This window comes from Haliotis cracherodii, unplaced genomic scaffold, assembly GCF_022045235.1.
Source record: "Haliotis cracherodii isolate W230 unplaced genomic scaffold, xgHalCrac1.p SCAF_4, whole genome shotgun sequence".
In the NCBI taxonomy this organism is placed as follows: domain Eukaryota; kingdom Metazoa; phylum Mollusca; class Gastropoda; order Lepetellida; family Haliotidae; genus Haliotis; species Haliotis cracherodii.
This window is the reverse complement of record NW_027266297.1, coordinates 53219000-53239607: the sequence shown is the minus strand read 5'-3', so window position 1 is coordinate 53239607 and position 20608 is coordinate 53219000. Positions and strand designations below refer to the sequence as shown.

Below are 20608 nucleotides of genomic sequence, written 5' to 3'. Positions count from 1 at the left end.
TTCAAAAACAGAAACGCAATACGGATATTTTTGGCCATAAAGCAAAATTAGCAGACAAGGAGTAGCAAAATGAAGAGGTATAATGTGTTATGGTGTCAGTGACAAATTTTCAGGGTCAAAATAATCACAACAAGGACATGACTGAACAGAGGTGTTCGCCATTCATGATGATCTGAGGTATGTCAGGATCCTAGAGTTGCATGATATACAATGTAGGTATAGGCTAAGTGTCATTCAAATCGTTGGTACTAGGTGTGACAGCTTTCATGCACATTAGTTCGAGTATTCATACACTGAGTATAGCATCATATAAGTATGAAGCAATATTTGAAAAAATAAACACAGTAAATATTTTATATATTCATTCATATTACACAATGTTTACACAACAAAGTGTCCCCAGAAATGCACTGAAGCGGTCATTTGATATTGGATTGATTCAAGAGGTATAAAATCACCATTTTCTGAACAAACTTTATGTTGAGTTAAGATTCCAAACTGCCACATGCAAAACATGAATATGAAAACATTCTGGCTTGGAGTATAATTTTACACACTCCAGTAAACAGATAAAAGCACCAGTCTGAGATGCGGATTACACATTGGACAACATTCAACAAAATGACAGAAATCATCTTGCCTTTCAAGGTGGTGAAATTACGAGCTAATAGTGACTTCAGCAAGGTGTTTTTAAAAAAATATCTTTATTTTCAGAGTAATGAAATCCTACACACGTGACTTGCTATCCCAATATTAAACAGTGCTTGTATTTTACATTGCGGTGATAAGGCTTTGAGCATTTTGTTATTTCTCCCACACAAAATCATACATGGTTGTGTAAATGAGATCAAAGTAGACATTACATTACGACTACCTTAAAACTATAAAACAACATTCATCACAAATATCACAGATGTGTATCGTAGAGTTGACACAGAAAAACATTTCAGAACAAAACATGCGGCCAGTGACATGGTGACTGATCATATGCACACATAGACAGTCATGCACACTGCAGCTGTAGTGCTGCCTATCTAATCAGACACACTCAGACATTACATGATATGATATCAACTGTTACAGCAAAATTTATACATGAGAACATTGATTAGTTTCGTTGACAATGTTTAACTGGTCTGTGCTGGATGTACACTTGATATTGACGGCCTTTGGAACCGCCAATTTACAAATATGTGTATAACCAGTGTATAACCATGATGTGCTCTCTTTAGACATGCGTCGTATTTCCGATTGTAAAAGCTTCTGTATTCCAAGAAAATAACCTATAAATATGTTGGCTACTATACCAATGTAATATGAAACATCAATGTTTGTCGATAAAGTAACCATAACAGAAACCATGAGTAGCAATGCGTCACCGCAGCTTGTCTTGCATCCAACACCTGAAACAAGGGTAGGGGGACATAAGGTACTATATATACATAAATAACAGATGCACTTGTCATTTCAGCAAATGGCAAATGTCGTTATTTGACAGGATTCCTTCACGTTATCTGTGCTTTTTCCTAACACATACATATTATTGCTCTATAGGATTGGGTAAAAGATTATTGAATAAGATATGGTTTGCAATAAATTGTTAATAACTAGCTGTTGCTAATAAATAAGGTTAAGTTGTAACATTTATATTAATGATTTGTACATGCACATACCTATGGGTGAATCTTGAGAATTTTGTAATTTAATCAGGGGATTTTGGCCATTCTCTGATGTTGTTCTGTCAGTACAGGAAATTCCAGTCCATCTCATTTTACATTTTGTACAGCTTCCCGTGTCTTGTTCACATATCAAGCAGTTTATCGGGCATGTTTCATGACAAGTGTTGCCTCTAAACCCGTCTTCACAACCTTTGACGCACCTCCCGTTCATATCACACTCACCATCCATACAGTTGGCATCACATTCTTCTTCACACGTTTCACCAAAATACCCAGGCTTGCACCCGTCCTGACATTTCCCTGTTATACATGCGCATATATCATTTACACAACCAACAGAACATCTTTTATGACAGCTTTGGCCATGCCATCCCGCCCTGCAGTCACCGATACAATGACCTGATGTTTGATGGCATGCTCCACCCTCACAGTTACTATTACATTGGTCATCACACGTGTCTCCCCACCAACCTTTCTTACACCCCTCCTGACATCTCCCACTATAACGATCACAGTTCACAGTCCCGTCCCTACCCGGTCTACAGTTGTCAGGACATCTAGTGTTACAGTGTCTTCCGTATCTACCCGGCACACACTGTTCACAGATCCCCGTATCCTTATAACACCCAGTGGTCCAGCAGTTGGTACATGTCCTCTCACACTGACGACCATACCACCCATAGTAACACTCCACACACTGACCACCATCCCATCTAACACAGCGGGAACTCTGTACGCTGGTAATGCCTGTAATGGTAAGATAGAACACATTTATCTTGAACTATACTTAATAAAAAAAAAGGATCATGAATATTTTGGGTGATATTTTTTATAAAATTGAGTGCTCACTCTTCACTACAATTTTTTTTATTCATGATCCCTAACTTTTTCAGTTTATAATAATACCATAATAATTGATTTTATTCACTACTTTATCAAGTAACAACAGTAGGACAAAATGTTGAATAATATATTTACCTGCATGTGCTGCTATTACCAAGACTGAGAACAGTGCCAAAGTCTAGAAGACAAAAATATGGCACATTCATTCTCAATGTTACTTTTACAGGATTAGATATCGATGAGATCAAGGGTAAGCACGCTATGTACATGCTAAATTATGTGCGATTCATTGGAAAGCCTTAAGGAATATGATAAATCAATCGTTTCATCAGTAGATTTTGTAAGGAATAATGGAACGCAACAATTTGATGTGTCCCTCAAATCGTTTTATTTTATGTTACGTTCCTATGAACAGATGTCAAGATATGCTTACCATATGATTAACGGGCGTATGGAGACTCCGTGTCGTGAACATGGCTTCTCATTTCGATTTCCCTGTACCTTTTTTTCTGGAACATCAACAATGCATATTCCAGTCCCCGATTCAGGTGGACATTTTTGCATATTAGGTGATAGATTTAATGTCTGACTGACGCAAACTTAAGCCTTTTAGTTTCAGATAAATCAATAGAAGTGTGTGAATGAGTTTTGTTTAAGACCGGTGCATGTTTTACCTGATATGATTAACATGATTTACCTAATACTATATTTGTGACTTGTGAAATACCTGGTTAAAAAAGGTTTAAATCAGTTTCTAGGGAAAACCACAAACTCAGATAAAACAGAACAAAGTTAGGAAATGTATCCTGAAATCTGGCCAAGTATTTGGTTTATGCAGATTGCTGGGTTCGCAGAAAGTCAACGCTTACAATACACATTGTTGCAAAGTAAGTATTTCAGAATAGATGGACTCAGTATCTGTGAGTAATCACCTGCTACGTTGATGTACATCTAACGATTGTAAGTTTTGGATTTGAAAAACATTTGCTTGGACTGCGAATTTCCATGAGTCTCAGGTTTGAAAGGTCTATGCAGTTGCCACGTAGTCTCATCAGTTGGACTATAGTAGGGTAGTGGTAGATATAAAAGATTATTGAAACTTATGTAAAACATTTACTTAATGAAACAAACATCCAGTTAAAATAAATAATAGAGTGATACATACTTACAATGAACACTCTGACAACGACAGCAGACTCAGAGGGTAAAGATACTTGATACCAAGACAATCACCAACAGCGGTGCAGTTAGACCCTGACGACGCTGAGAGGACTATACATACACATTACTTGTATGTATATATGGATCGTTACATCAGAGTTTGGGTATTACCACCGTCGAAAACATTGGGCAAAGTTCAATCGTTTAGATTTACGTCAGGCAAGTTCACCTCGTTCTTCAACTTATCAACCTGACCTTGGTATATTTATATACAGTATTACATAGAGACTTTCAAAAGGCGATCGTGTTTGCACATTTAAAAAAATATAATGCACCCCGCGGTTACTTATATTACACAAGCAATTCCGGCAAGACAGGGTTGTCTCTTTATGCCTCACTCTTTAGAAACATGTGCATAAACCATGTGACCCATGTACTTTTTCCAAGTATGTGTTGTATTACAAGAACTTCGTTCGTGTTTTGTATGTATGTAGTTAACTATACAAATACAGTAAATGTTTATTAAAGCTATCGCGAAATAGCGTCATATAATAGTGTGTTATGCTGAGAGCATAGCCACCTTTTTACACACTAGGACTCAATAGCAAATTACCGTCAGGTGAGTGAGTGAGTGAGTGAGTGAGTGAGGTTTAACGCCGTTTAACGGTATTATCACGGCTTGTCATATTAACAAACAAATCCCTTCCAAACTCTACTCGTGATAGTTGGAAAAACGTCTCATAAGTTCAAAACAGAAATGACCCTAATGATCATATTGCAATTCAATGTAACAAATTGTTATGCTACACCCTTATCATCAATGCCTCCTGTTACAGTGCCATCTCTAAATCCCAGCAGTGCGCACGCTTTACTTACAGTGCAATTCGCCTATAGGGTCACTATTAGATTTTGGTGAACAGTTACCATATTGCACCCATTTGGTCGCAATCCAATAGCACATCTATTAATAGATGTTAAGAAGATCGTCTTGACACGTACGTATACACGGTAAGGTTGAGATTATATTTCCCTCCACGTTCATCTCATTGAAACGTATAAATCTGTCTGCGAATTCCGATTTATTACGCATATGATAGAGCAACCCAAATATCAAAACTATGACCTATCAAACGTACATGATGATGTCAACCCAAACAGGGGCGGTCGGGTAGCCTAGTGATTAAAGCGTTCGCTCGTCACGCCGAAGACCCGGGTTCGATTCCCGACATGGGTACAATGTGTGAAGCCCATTTCTGGTGTCCCCCGCCGTGATATTACTGGAATATTGCTAAAAGCGGCGTAAAACCGGACTCACTCACTCACTCAACCTAAACACAACTACAGTGAATCTGACGTTGTAGTTACATATGTATGAACCATGACCAAACCAAAAGAAGCCCATCATACTTGAAATTTAATCTGAGATATTCCCGTCAACGTTGCATAATTAGAAAACTATCTTACTTGTGGAGATCTGTTGAAATGCAGAACCTCACAAGGAAATGAATAATCTGTAACATGAATTATACTAGTGATAACAACCCTAGTTTCATCAATTTGTGGTGTATTTATTATTCAATATGTTTGGCTGCAAATCTAGTTTTGTTATGGTTAATGTATTACATGTAAGATTGTAGTAAAAATGGCACAAGAAAAAAGCAAAATACAAATTGTTATAATTCATTTAGTATGATATGAAAACATTACAAAATTATAAACTCTGCACAATCATAAGCACTTGTTAACAAACTAACAGTACGAGAGCTGGTCGAAAAGTTCAGAGCCTAACAAACAAAACCAACATTTGTGAAAGTGATTTTAATTTTAATTTTCAGCATAATATTGCTGCTTCTCAACACACTTCTCATATCGATAGTGAAGCTTTAATTTCAATTCCAGTTAGGAAGAAGTTTTCTGAAGCCATACTCTTTGGAAGCGTATTAGTGCCACAGTCTAATATTTTTATCATCTACGTAGATAATACTTTCATCTCCGTCTGAGATATTCTAATCGTCCGTATCGTTACTCAGTCAGTGACATTGTCTTGTGCAGTTGCGACCCTAGTTGTATACAAATTCATACAAACATTTATATTTAAATAACGGTGATTACTTAATTACTGTTAATTTAATTTATAGTTTGGGAACATGTTGGGCGTATATTTTTATTTGGCCTTCAACGTATTTTTACATACTGAGATCATTACAACTTGTCAATCTATCAGAGCTAATATATACTAGCCACATAAAGAAACTGTGCATTGAGAAAATGTATTCTGGATTGAAATACAACACAGCAAGAACAAAATGATGCAGACGCTGTAGCAGCTGAATGATCGGACCATAAGAAAATGTCAACGGGACCTGAACAACATCTGTTACGATGACGTCAGAAGATCAAAATGGAGTAGGGGGTCAAACGACAAAGTCACAAAGTCAATAATGGGTATGACCACCCACAGCAGTGCATCGGCAACGTATGGAGTCCACCAAATGGGCATGGAAGGCCTGGGGAATGGCCTGCCATATCCTCCTCAAATCCTGTGCCAAGTCACGGACGTTATCTGGAGGATGTGGAAGACGACGTAGACGGCGTTCCATTTTATCCCACACATACTCTATTGGGGAGAGATCTGGAGAATTTGCAGGCCATGGCAGTAACATGACATTGTTATGGTGAAGGAAATCCATTGCGACCCTAGCCGTGTGAGGACGAGCGTTGTACTGTTGAAATGTCAATCCCGGGCCATGACGTTGCAGGAAAGGAATGATCACAGGCCTCAGAATCTGATCTCTGTAGCCAACACCGGTGAGATTGCCCTGAACAGCCACCAAAGGGGTTCGGTGCCGTGCTGTTATCCCACCCCAAATCACCACAGAGCCACCTCCAAAACGATTCCTCTCCACAATACAGTTGCGTGCATAACGTTCTCTCTCACGTTGGCGCCCGTCACTGTGGGAAATGTTGAACCTCGATTCATCTGTAAAGACAACATTTCTCCACCATATTCGAGGTTGGCGAACATGATTTCGACACCATCTTAGACGGTTGACTCGATGACGGTGTGTCAGGATGGGACGTATGGCAGGGCGTCGTGGTCGAATCCCGTACTGACGTAAACGATCCCTGACAGTGTCGGGATGGATACGGCGCAGTGCAGGAATTGTCTGGGACGTCGTTACTGCCGTTTGGAACCTGTGTCGGGGATGTGTAACTCGAATCCATCTGTCCTGTCTTGGCGTCGTTACTCGGGGACGTCCTGAACGTGGGTGGTCGGCAACGTCATTTGTGTTCTGATAACGCCTCACCAATGCCGATATCGTGTTACGATGGCATTGGAAATGTGTTGCCACCTGTTGTTGCCTCATTCCCGCTCGGATCATTCCAATGGCTTCATGACGCTGTGCAGCTGTCAATCTTGGCATGATTTGCTTGTGATATGTTTGTGTCTGCGCCTGAGAAGTTTTGAATTTTTGAATGACCACAGATCATGCTTTCCAAAGTGACAGCGAATTTTGAGTTGCACATGCTGTGTACAGCTGCACAGGATGCACGTGCAGTAACACATTGCACGTTCATAGGCCCCCATCAATGCCGTCATATCGCATGACACGTGCATGAGCATTTGAATGTCTCCAATAATTGCTGTGTTCAAACCTATATTTCATATAAGGACGGTGTGCCCTTATATCTATATTTTTCTCCGTGCACAGTTTCTTTATGTGGCCAGTATATAAACACAAACTGCAGAATCATTACTTCGATCAGTGCTTTATAGGCTGATGACGAGTATTTGTTTGATATCGCTTTATAGTTTGAATGATTCTCTCCCCTTAATATTCACGTTTTACCTCTTAAACCTAATTTCCGTAACGGAGAAATCATGTGGATCAACATATTACAGTTATTTATCCGGCTTACGTTATAGTTGATATCTAATTTCGCTAAATCTTTTAACAATGATCTGCTGTTGTTTGTTTGTAGTTTGGAGCACATTTTGTGCTCTCCTCTCTTTATTAAAGTTGTCAAAGAGTGTGGCGTGTGCCATTCTAAATCTCCAGTGACTTAGACACATTGAAATGAAGATTTCCTCAATGCAAAGTTTAGATAATCCCTCAATAAAGACATATCAAGGTAGAACATCAAACAAATTGATCATTATTAGTTAAGCCAGAGGTTATATATAACTGACCCGGAACTCGTGTTGATTAGTCGAGAAAATATTGTTACATGGATGAAAGTATCTTTTACGTAGATCATCTACCTAGATGAAAGTACAATGTGTCATCTACGTAGAATATAGTATCATCTACGTAAATGTGAGTATCATCTATGTAGATAAAAGTATCATTCAGTTTAGGAATCGGGTGGAAATCACTTGGTGCCAGATCTGGGGAGAATAGAGGGTGAGGAAGCTCTTCGAACCCACATTGTCGCACAGCTGCCTTTGCAAGTCGAGAGGTGTGAGATATAGTAGAATCGTAGAACCTCCCCAGTCAGCAGTCCTCGCCGCTTTTCTTTGATCGAATCTGTCAGGCGATGAAGCAAATTGTAGGCACCGGTAATCGCCCTTTGACTTTCTAAGTTATCAACAAGGATCATACACATTGCATTCCAGAATACAGTGGCCATAACTTTCTTCACTGATCTTGAAGACTTGAATTTCTTTGGCGCTGGAGAAGTGGAATGTTGCCATTCAACGGCTTGACGTTTTGATTCGGGATCATTGTGGTAGACCCATGCTTCATTACCCGTTACTAATCTATTTTTGAATTTGATAAAATCCTCCTCAAGTAGTTCTAAATTGTCTCTGGCAATGTCAGTTCTTTTTTGCTTAAGATCAGAATTTAGAAACTTTGGCACCCTAGGAGCATATGTCTTATTCATCTGTAAATGTTCATGAATAATAGTTTCAATGATGGATCCATGGCTTTAACCTGTATCTTGCTCAAATTCAGCAATGATAATATGTCTATCTGACAGAATAAGTTTTTCTATCTCCTTCTTTGAATCTTCACTGATGGAAGTTGAGGGACGTCAAGACTAAGGGTCATGAATTTCTTGGGGAGTACTTTTCTCTAACGTCAAACTCTTGATATCTGTTCGGCACTCGTTCTTTTCCATTTCTGTGTCTCAGACAGCACTTTCCTTGGATACTACATACCTTGTTAACACATCGTCAAGGGGCAGGAACGCAAGGCCATCAATCACTCTACAAAACTACACAGACAGAACTAGGCATATTGGTAATGAGCCCTTAGTTGATAGGCTATGCTTGTGTTGTCATTCACATAATAGTGAGTGAGTGAGTTATTATTTACCGTCACATGGGCAGTATTTCAACCATTATCATAATATGTCATATGTTGAGGATGTGTTCCATGTTATAATGAATGGTCTGTACATTTTAGGAAGCTGTACGACGATGTTTTCCCCCTTATATTACATCGAACCGCTCACCGGAAGCTTCCATTAGATTAATGGCTTGTTTTAAAAAATATGTTAATTCGGTGCAAAAAACAAGAAATTCATCGTTACTTTGTATCTATCTTTCTATAGGTCTCCTGTGGTATCAGCATTGTTTAACTTCTGAAAAATAGTGTACCAACTGCTAGTATACAATGTATACAAAATGGTCTGTAACACCTATGAAACATCTACGGCAAGTGTGTTTTTTCCATCTTAAATTACATCAAACTGTTCACTGGAAGCATTGATTGGATTAATGGTTTATGAAAACATAAATATATGTTACAGTGGCGTGGGCACTATTTGTGTAAAGTGCAAATGGAAAATAAAACTAGGGATAGATTTTCCCCTTGCCTGGGGGGTGAAATGCGCCATGGGGATGAGTAATCGTTGGAAAGATATTAACCAACTTTATCGTTGTCTCACATGTGTATAATGATATGGGTACATACGGAATTCATATTGACATGAGTAATTATGGAAATATGTTTGAGAAAATTCCTCACTGTAAATTATTACACTACACATGTTTATGTTATTCGGCAAAAATCATAACAGGGAGCCACGTCCTGTCCTAAACTGATTTACCTGCCCCAGAGCGCTTGCGCCCTTCGCCTGCAGCCGCTCGGGGACGAAGAGCAGGGTACCAGTGTAGCTCTGTCCGACCTATTTCCCCATACAGCATTTCCATGAAGCATTTCGATTGAACTTGCTATACGTGCAATAATCTAGAATGAGACGTTAAAGTCCATCTCACCTAAGCTGTGTGTATGCTTGATTCTGACGGATGACAAAGTCGACACAATTTTCATAATAAGTTTGTTTTCTGCTTCTATATTACATGTATACACAAAGAAAAAAGTTAAGTACACCCTAATATATTTCATTATTGGTCCCAATATTTGTAACAGTCATGAAATATATAATAACGGGAAGAATTATGTTTTCTCGAGATGATGTAATCAGTCATGTATGACGAAAGCTCACGTGCCATGCATGGTATGCCCGTGCAGCATGCTACCCTCGAGTATCTCTAAAAGCAGTATATCCAAACGTTAAAATTGCTTTCTTAAGCTCGGTTTTAAACAGTTATTCCATGACACTGTGTGACCATAGCACCATTATCAAACGCCAGAAGATGGTAAATAATCTGCATGCCAAACGCAGGAATGTGTTGTAATGTCATTGGTTTGAATTGGGTGTATCATCACACTGTCGTAAGCCGTTTAGTCGAGAAACATCCTCAGACCGGTGATGTACAGGACCGCCCCAGATCCGGAGGACCTCCTGTGACGGCACATCGCGAAGACTTGGACCTTCTTCGTCTCATACGCCGAGAAGCCGAGAACAAGTACTCGTCTGAAACAGCTGTGGTTGCCCAATCGTCGTTTCAGCACCAGAACCGTCAGGAACCGACTGAAAGCAGTGGGACTGAGGGCTAGACGAGTCATAAAGCGTCCCTTGTTGAGAGATCACCACAAATGCTGCTCGTTTGGCATTGTGTATTGCGCGACAGGACTGGAATCTGAGAACGAGAACGAGAACCTTTTGTACAAGATTTGCGCCAATTTGAAGCAGCATTGCATCAGGAGTGGTTGTTGTTGACCCATCAACAGATCCAACGTCTGGCTGGGCGTCATCCGGGCACGTGGCGGTTATACCCGCTACTGATCTGTTTCACGTGTCATGTCAAGTAGAGACTTTAAGGAATGTGTTGTAATGTCATTGGTCGGAATTGGGTGTATCATCACACTGTCGTAAGCCGTTTAGTCGAGAAACATCCTCAGACCGGTGATGTACAGGACCGCCCCAGATCCGGAGGACCTCCTGTGACATCGCGAAGACTTGGACCTTCTTCGTCTCATACGCCGAGAAGCCGAGAACAAGTACTCGTCTGAAACAGCTGTGGTTGCCCAATCGTCGTTTCAGCACCAGAACCGTCAGGAACCGACTGAAAGCAGTGGGACTGAGGGCTAGACGAGTCATAAAGCGTCCCTTGTTGAGAGATCACCACAAATGCTGCTCGTTTGGCATGGTGTATTGCGCGACAGGACTGGAATCTGAGAACTTGGAGACGGATCCATTGGTCAGACGAACGTCGCTTTCTACTTCACGTCACTGATGGAAGAACGAGAGTTTGGAGGCACCGGAACACGGCCTACATCCCCAGGAACATTAAACCGACTGTTGCAAACGGCAGGGGCTCGGTAATGGTTTGAGAGTGTATCTCTCATGATTACAGATTGGATTTGGTCACCATAAGGGGCAACTTAACAGGCTAGGGGCACAGAACCTTTTGTACAAGATTTGCGCCAATTTGAAGCAGCATTGCATCAGGAGTGGTTGTTGTTGACCCATCAACAGATCCAACGTCTGACTGGGCGTCATCCGGGCACGTGGCGGTTATACCCGCTACTGATCTGTTTCACGTGGCATGTCAAGTAGAGACTTTAAGGAACATTTTCACATCAAACGTAACTCGTTTTCTTAATCCTGCAGCTCAATACCTTTTTTAGGTATTGTCTAAGGTCAAAAACAGTACCTCTGTTACCATGATGTTATCGTCGGTAAATTTCAATCACAACTCACCAATATCTTCTTTATTTGTTGTCAAATGTTTGTTCTATCTGATGACATTGGTATCGCCCAGCTCCTGTGGTCAGTCATCCCATGCCATGATTTTTGCCATTTGTCATGGTTCAGAAATAGGGGTATTTTCTTTGTGTATATATTTAAACTGGAATGTGCCATATTCTAATTCATGATGATGTAGGCACCACATGCAAATTACACTTTGTTTTATCTTCTGGGTTACACATGTGCGCTTTGTGACAGTATAGGTACTTGCATCAATAGGTGGTACGACACCACGATGTGTGGTAGTATGTGTCTTACATGGACACACTCCGAATGCAGCCCGTGCAGAATCAACTTGATCTTATCCGCGAATGAATTCGGTTAAGTCACCTTGACCTTCACGCGTTGCCCAGATAGTTCTGGGTCAGGTGTTTTTCAACTGCTGTCAAACTTGTTTGGCTGCGCGCCAGTAGACTGGTGTCTGTACACTTGTTATTGTTGATAACCTGATTTATACCCTCTGCACTTGTAATACATGAATTTAGAACGCAACTTACGGGACAATGTACATCATATAACACTGGGGGAAATCACCTACACTAAGTGAGAGAGAGAGAGAGAGAGAGAGAGAGAGAGAGAGAGAGAGAGAGAGAGAGAGAGAGAGAGTAGGAAATAATGTAGTCGATGGTACTTGTGTCTTTACATGTGGTTCTTCTTTCCATCTTTTCTTCGCCCAATCTACCGTTTCAAATGTTATGGCTTTTACATAACTTAACCAGATTATTACCACAATTATTTGTGTGACCAGAGTCATTAGATTTCCTTCGTCTTCGTAGGTCAAGGTCATCCAAAATTGATTCGTAGTCAAATTCTTGCCTCATGTAATCGACAACAAGATGTAAATCTCAAACTATAAGTTCGTCATCGAAACAGTAATCTTGTAATCTTTTTCATCCTTGCATTTACATATCAAAGCAGGATAATTAATTTGAATTGAAGTAAACCAGAGCGATATGGTTTTCAATATATTAAAACATGTCACCATCAGTGTATTTGGAACCCTCTGGGGTAATGTACACAAAACCCATGCATCAATCTTAAATAAGCTCCCTGATACTTCAACCCACAAAACGGTTTGAAAAGTACATTCGCCAGTGATACCTGTTTTGCATTTTAAGGCTATTACAGTGTACGTGTACGTAGGTGTTCACTTTGCTTCAATGAAGATATATACTGAAACGCATTGAAAACAGGATGAGAACATCTTTAAATAACATCTTCTTAACGTTTCCCTGGTTACTGATTCCTCGACCATGACTATGTACATGAAGGAATGCTGTGTAACAGCCGTTCTTTGTTACTGTTGTATAACGCTCATATGTAACTTGTAAGTTGTCTGCATGCCCGAGACGCCCTCCGTTGTATATTACCGACACAGACTTTGCAGTACGAATTACTAAATTCAATGAACTATGTTTTTTAAGTGAGGATATAGTCCGCCTATTCCACGGAAATGTATAGATGTACACTACTATCCAACAGCAAGGGATACTGGTGATCGACCTTGAGTTTTTTTAGACTGTGTAAGTCATACTGCAAGGGGTGTTTAAGTGTCAGCTATTGACGTCATGATCAGGGTCGACCTATGCAGAACTATCGTCAATAGGACATTTGTGTGGTAGAAGTTGAGAAAAAAACTATTCAGGATAGATTACAATTTAAGGCCTTACAAATACGCGCCTGGCCCAGCTAGTATAAACTTTATTCCAACTGTCCAATATCAATCATTATGTACATAGTGTATAATGGTTATTCAAACATGCCAACTGGGTTAAATCTAACCTTGAACGAACAGGAGAGCCTGCAGTTACTATCAGTTGTACATGTTTGGTTTGAAAAGGTCCCCATAAATACACTACATTTTATCGATATATAATTAAGTCCACATTGTGCTTTATAAACATCAGTTGGAACATTGCGTTATGATACATATTCAAATTCCAAAACCATGACCACAGCAATACGTGTCATTTGTTTGTACGATGAGCAAGCGAGCAACTGTCGTTTCATCTTACCCATATTGTCAACATGTTCAGTGTAAAATACAGCATCTATTCTATCTGTAGTCTAAACAAGACACGTCAATGTACAATCAAGATACACGTTCACTTTCATCCTTGAATAATACAGACTTTATGATTTATTAACTGTGAACGCCGCTTTAAACAGTTTTTCCTTTATATCACGGTGTGTCAGCTTAATGTGGGAGGTGTAGACTAGCATCACTTCATGAGCACGGGTGTGAGCGGTGCTGAATATTCATAATAAGGGCGAATTCGAAATTCAAATACACGATCGGCAAAGGGCGCAAGTCTTCACGGTGTGTTGCCTACTTATATGTGTCGCCCGCTTCTGCCCAGAGCAAGAGACATCTATTACCTTGAGGGTTTGCTCAAAACAACAGACTGAGTTAACCATCACAGATATAACGCGATGTAACCATATTAGATTCAGTCGCATTTTATTCGTACGTTAATAACCGTCTCTGTGGTGTACTGGACTGAGTGTCTCCCCGGAGAGCGGACGGTCGGTGGTTCGATCCTCTGGCAGCGTCAAACCATAAGGCGTTGAAAGACAGCACATGCTGTTACACCTTCTGGCGATAAAACGAGGACTGATCGGCTAGAAGGGTGGTATCCATGTTAAACTGAGGCACACACGACGCACGCTCGCACGCACCTGCATACGCACACATCTATTCATACATGCACGTCGCTTTATAATAATAATAATAATGTTGTTAAACCCCATTTCAGCCAAACTTCGTACCTTAATATAATTATGCGTGACATGCAGTTTAAAAACGTGTGTATGTGTTGTAGACATGTTATACCCAAAACATACGATATAATTTAGTTAACACTGTTAGACTTACTTTCTGTGTGACAAAGGGCTCGCTAAAGGACAAAATAGCTACTGTTAAAATGATCGTCAAGTTTATCGTGGTAGAATCTCGATAAGTATGCGAGGTCTACATCCTCGATTACCATATTGGTTCTTGAATGGGAGTCGAGCGATGTGCACATGGGATGCAATGTCTCCAGCCAATTCATCCCGCGACTGCTGCAACAGGAAGGAGAGTTTACTCACCAACTTCTAAAATACCAATCCAACAATTAGGAGCTAGAATCGGGGGAGATCCGGAATGATACAGGTCGAGCGGAGACAGGTTTGTACATCCCTGTCTTAACATAGCCTGCCTTTACATAATTCTCCTTTTAATAATTATTGCAACAACCAAATGACGACCGTACGTAATTAATTTCACAATTTGAAATCTGATGGACGAATTAGGCCATGCGAATGGATCTATGGAATTTTGTTTTGTGTGGTTATCGAGTTTGCAGTTTTTCGTACCATTATACTTATAAACACAAAACACTTTTCGCAGATAATTATGAAAGGGGTATTAAGAACATTTTGAAATAATTTACACGCACGAACACAAACACTCCCACAAACACTAGATGAACATAACAACTTGGAGTAACTTAATCCTAATTCCTCCACGAACCTATATACAAAGTTTATAATATACTACTCAAAGTTTACTGCTGAAGTTTTATCAACAAATTCACCCATATATGAAGATTGACATATCCCGGTACACAATGATTGGATAACCCCCAGAGGACCTCAATTACATGATGAACTTACAGAGGCATGCAGTCATGGGGACTAAGTGCACGAGGTGCTTGAAAGCCTGTGTTTGGATGTATCGTGGCAGAATCGTTGCATATCATTATCAGAGAGCACTACACCATTTGCAACTGAGGATTGCAACAACTGGATGCACGTATGCCCCCTCAGCGTCAAAGATGTCGTTTGTCAACCGAAGAAGTAGCCAATGAAAAGGCATGCTTGAAATTGGGTCAACATAACGTTACGTAGCAAACGTCTTTGGTGTCAGCCAAAGTGTGATCAGCGGGGCATGGGATCGATGACGTTTGGATCAGCTACCCAGCGACTTACAGGTGGTCGACAGCTCCCCGACACACAGCAGGAAGACAGGTTTCTCCTGATTGCAGGAAGACGTCATCACTCCGTAACTGCCACCACACTCAGATATTACCTGCGGAACGCCAGTGGCGTTAACGTTAATTGCTGCAACCAGGAGGATACCTGAATGTATCTAAGTGATGGCACCCTTATCGAACTAACCTCAAATGAAAACTGAAAAAATCTCATCTCACTAATGGGTTTCTTTCAGGTTCCCCGACACGATGTGAGGGTCCACCCTTCGCGAGTACACCAGCCCAAACCAGGATGCTTCCTCCACGAACCTTACGACTTCCAGGTGGCGACAATCTATGTCATTTAAACACTAAGTGTGACAATATTATTCAACGAATTCAAAACTATGTCATTTATCAATCAGTATGATTTAAAACTATAAATCTTCTCAGTAATTATACGGAGATTTAAATCGTATTGATATAAAAAGCACGCATTATAAAACGTAAAAATGCATTTGGTTACAATGCTCCTAAACTGGGACGACAGCGTAAGTACAGGGTAAACTGTTGTGTCAGTTGAGACAAGGTTGTTTGTATACTGAACCAAATTAAAAACTTCACAATCCTAAAATTTTAACATTTTGACCAGTTATCAGTGTGGGCCCTTATTGTGTATTTAAAAAGTAATGGCCACGTATTGTCTTCAGATAACACCCGTTTGTGTGCAGGTGAATCGATTAAAATCATGTGCACAGCACTATAGTGGCAAAAGCGTTTTTTCACGTGCAACTGGTCACGTGGCCATAATACCGCACGTGTTTTCAGCCATACTTGTTAGCAGTCGTTAACGAAATAAGAAAAAAAAGTCTTTACGGCCATTTGTCATGCCACGCCTGTCAAATGTGCATGTTGCAGATGGGAACGTCCGTAGCTGAAGTCGCAAGGACGATGGGTTGTAGTCGACGGACTGTTTGCTGTCTACAGCAAACGGGTACCACCGCTGATCGACCTCGGCCAGGTCGACCACGTGTGACATCACATGCACAGGATCGTCAGATTGTCTTACGTAACCTCCGTAACCGATTTTTGACGGCTACATTAACCAGAAATGAACTGTTTAGGGGTAGACTGAGTGCGCAAACTGTTCGAAACCGTCTGAGAACTGCTCACCTTCAAGCACGACGGCCATACTGCGGGCCGATTCTGACTCAATTATACAGACGTCAACGTCAATTGTGGGCACAGCGACACTTACGATGGACTCAGAGGAATTCGAATCAAGTTGTCTTCAGTGATGAATCCCGATTTAATCTTCGATTTGCTGATGGTAGGGCGAAGGTGTGGAGGCGCCGTCGTGAACGTTACGCCCAGTGTTGTGTACAGGAAGTTGACAGATTTCGAGGCGGAAGTGTCATGGTGTTGGGTGCTTTCTGTGGCAATGCACGTTCCAGGCTTCTTGTCATCCGTGGCAACCTCAACGCCGCTGCTTACCGCGACCAGGTACTGGTACCAGAACTTCTGCCTTTTATGGCAGCACATGGACCCGGTTTGATCTTCCAACACCACAATGCCAGACCCCACACAGCAATTTTGACAAGGAATTTCCTTCAGATTGCGGGAGTCAACGTCATGGACTGGCCGTCAAGGTTTTCCGACCTCAATCCCACCGAACACGTCTGGGATGCTCTTGGCAGAGGTCTGCGCACTCTCCAGGACCAACCACAGAATTTGCAAGATCTTGGCACCATTTTGCAGCACCAATGGCGTCGTCTTCCTTATCATGTGTTCACAAGCATCACAAGGTCCATGCGGAGGCGTTGTGTGGTAGTTGTCAACGCACATGGTGGCCATACACGCTACTGAACTTGTGTGCCATCATATTCTCGTGCTTGGGACTTATGATTTAAACTGTTGATGTTATTGCCGAATACCGTAGGTGCTTGGAACAAATTAAGGTTGCCACCGTTAATTACCTTCTTTGATACATTTATCCGTTGTATAGCATATATGGGATTTCTTTTAAAAATGTGATGTTTTTAATTTGACCAGTATATTAAGTAACGATAAGAATTTATGTATGAGCAACTTTGTGAATGAACAACATTCAGTGGGAGAGAGTCACAGCCCTCACCACCAACCTCAAAGACTTCAAGATCAGGAAACTACAAGAAGCCATCAACAACAAAAGACTCCAGCCGTCAATCAACCGTGACCAAGGCTATTACATACCCCCGGCGTACCATCAACTCATCAAAGACCCCAATCAGCCATTATCCCGTTGTTTTTATTACTGGCTTCATCCTTTGTTTATATCACTGACTTCACTGATGATTGTCATCACTACCCTTGTGTATACATAACAGGCTTCTCTATTCCAGTATAACAATATCTACTCCACTGTATAAACATTGCCTACTACTTGTATATATACTTGTCATCCACACTCTGTATATGAAAAAGACTTATGCCTGGCAACAAGGGAGGAGGACTAATCACCCTTGTCCACGACAGCTGTACCTCCATAAATATCGAAAATATCAATTACTGCCACAGCTGAAAAATCAATTCCAAATAAAGAACACAAAACTGGCAAAACTCAACGGTACCACGATCAAACAGGGAAATAGCAAAAGCTAGGAGAGTGAGTACGAAAGCCCTATATAGGTAAAAAAAGGGATAAATTAGCCTTCGCCCAAGTCCGAGCAGCCAGAACAAAAGTAAGACAGCTCATAGACGATTCTAAAAAAGAGTCATGGCAGACCTTCTGCAAATCTCTAAATGAGAAAACAAATCCTAAAACAGTCTGGAGCAAAACACACGCAATCAGGGGTAAGCGTAAACCCACAAAAATATCGAGATAAAGCCCTAGCACGAAAAGATCCCTTACTAAAGCCATCTGGGATATTAGTACGTTAACTCATCCAAAGTCACAATTGTGATGACATTCAGCCTCCAGAAAGTCACTACAAAGGGTTACACCCTCCCTGAACTTTAAAAACTCCCAAAGCTGTCACTGCTTTAACATCAGAAGTTACTAAAAAAGAAAACCCAACCCTACTACGATCAGTAGCTATCACTAAAATTCAAACTACCTGGGACAGCTGGGCCCATATACACACTGATGGATCCAAGAATCCTATCAACAACAGTGCTGGTTACGGGATCCATATCCACAGCTCCAAACCCCGAGCACATTCAGTTCGCCTGCCTGATGGACAGTCAGTATTCACGGCTGAATTGGAGGCAATTCATCATGCACTCAAACCCATACCGGAATTTCCGGTAGCAAAGGCAGTCGTCCTATCAGACTCGCTAAGTGCACTTCAAGCCATCAGTGGCAGAAAATAAAACTCCAGGCCAAATACAGTCAACAATATTCTATACGAATATACAAAACTATCGGACCAAGGGCAACAGATGGAGCCGTGTTGGATCCCCTCTCACATAGATATTCATGGAAATGAAAAAGCAGAATTGATAGCAGAAAGATGGCAAACTCAATGGGACGCAAGTAAGATCGGCAGATGGCTATACAAAATTCAACCTAAGGTCCAACAAAAGCCAAACTCATACTCAAATGAAAGGAAAATTGAAATTGCCATCTCACGCCTAAGACTCGATCACAAAAAGCACTATGACAAGGCTGCAATCCGGCTGAAACCATTGCTCACGTGTTACTAGAATGTCAAGACCATGCCCCAGCCCGGGCTCGGTTAAAACAAGAATTGCAGTTAGATCCGCTATCGGTCATAAATCGCCTCAAGCCAAGAGATGGACAGCTACTCGAACGTACATAAACAGAGCAGCCAAGGATAAAAATGAAATCATATCAATATAAAAACAACTGGAAATCATATCAATACAAAAAGAGAAATTATGTGAATACCAAACTCACAATAGATATGTGTACCCTACTCACACACGGGAGTGACCCGTGAAGATTCCGGGGTAGAAAAGGTCTTCAGTAACCCACACTTGTCGTAAAAGGCGACTAACGGGATCGGGTGGTCAGGCTCGCTGACTTGGTTGATACATGCCATCGATCCGAATTGCGTGGGTCGATGCTCATGATGTCAATCACTGGATTGTCTGGTCCAGACTCGATTATTGTACAGACCGCCGTCGTATAGCTGGAATATTGCTGAGTGCGGCGTTAAACAACAAACAAACACACAGGAGTCCCAAAGAGGGACAGGTCAGCCGAAATTGCTAAAGCAGAAGACGACCTCTTAAACACTTAATGCAACAACAACACTCTATATATCACTTCTTATCCTTACTTAGTACTCCAACTTCTAAATGCCTATCAAAGAAGTTGTTTGTATTGCGTGTTTGGGCCTTTCCACGAAATCACAGGTAGGGGGTAGCTTGTGAAGACTATTAATATATCGGTTGCTTTCAAGGCATTGTTAAGCCATTGTTATTGTATGTGTGAGGGCTGTGCGTTTATATCAAACGTCAAGGGCATGCCATTTAAATGCTGTTATCTTACCTGCATGACAGCATGTAATCTATGTCAGCATAACATACTACGTAACCCGCCTGTTCGTGAAATACATTTCTGAGCTGGAGAATATACCTTTTATACCCCGCCACAAAGAAAACAGGCTCCGCCTCGTGGTTCAAAACCACGACGCATAAACCGCGGGATGCATTAAACCACAAACCTTGTGATACTGCTTCAACTTACAATATTAGTGTACACGATCACAATAAAAATTAATACTATTTGAAATATATATGAATGGGACACCTTTCCCAGTGGGTTTATGTCTATTTATGTGCATATGTATCTTCATAAGGAATAACTACTAAGAAGGACATGGTTTCTGTATACCTGTATTGAAACATTACAAAGATACA

The 20608-nt window shown here is 40.8% G+C and overlaps 1 pseudogene; it reads right to left on the bottom strand.

Annotated features, from left to right (window-relative positions):
- Positions 1–401: 401 nt before the first annotated feature.
- Positions 402–3792, bottom strand: LOC139479122 (scavenger receptor class F member 1-like; annotated as a pseudogene).
- Between the last annotated feature and the right edge of the window lie 16816 nt (positions 3793–20608).